Raw genomic sequence first — 809 nt, forward strand, 5'->3', positions numbered from 1 at the left:
AGACCTGTGACAAATTAGAGAGACAATCCGAGAAGGAGAAGCCATAGACACTAAAGTCATCCATGAACACCTCCACCTTCTCTTCAATAATGTCAGAGAATATATGCATCATGCAACGTTGAAATGTGGCAGGGGCATTACAGAGACCAAAAGGCATTCGCCTGTATGCAAATGTGCCATAAGGGCATGTGAATGTTGTTTTCTCTTGATCTCTTGGATCTATGGGAATTTGAAAAAATCCAGAGTACCCATCGAGAAAAAAAAAGAAGGGGTGGTTTGCAAGCCTCTCTAACATCTGATCAATGAAAGGTAAAGGAAAATGGTCCTACCTAGAGGCTGCATTGAGCTTTCTATAGTCTATACACATTCTGTGTCATGTGACAGTCCTAGTAGCTATTAACCACTGTGTGATATATTCATAAATTGCATCATTTAGTGTACATATTTTAGTCCAAATCATGTCTTATCTCATGCATTTTAGGTCTTTAGGCATTGTTTTAGGACTTAGGAGATTGCATTAGGTCCAAGAGAGTTTTGCATGGTTTGGAGTGTTAAACAGGTGCTTTTGGAGCCTATTTGGAGTGGAGGATGTGATTCAGATGAAGAAATGGAGTTGAAATGATCAAAAATGGTGAAAACGAGAAATTTTGGGTTTCTCGGCAAAATGATGTACTGATGGCCGAAGATTCTCGGCCAAAATCCTTCCCGCGGGTAGCTTTCTCGGCCAAAAACACGTACCGCGGTCAAGTCTCTCGGCCAAAATTCCCGGGTGCAGCTACATTTCGGAAATCGCGTCACTGGAAGATCTT

Source organism: Eutrema salsugineum, unplaced genomic scaffold (assembly GCF_000478725.1).
Source record: "Eutrema salsugineum unplaced genomic scaffold, Eutsalg1_0 scaffold_12, whole genome shotgun sequence".
Taxonomy (NCBI): domain Eukaryota; kingdom Viridiplantae; phylum Streptophyta; class Magnoliopsida; order Brassicales; family Brassicaceae; genus Eutrema; species Eutrema salsugineum.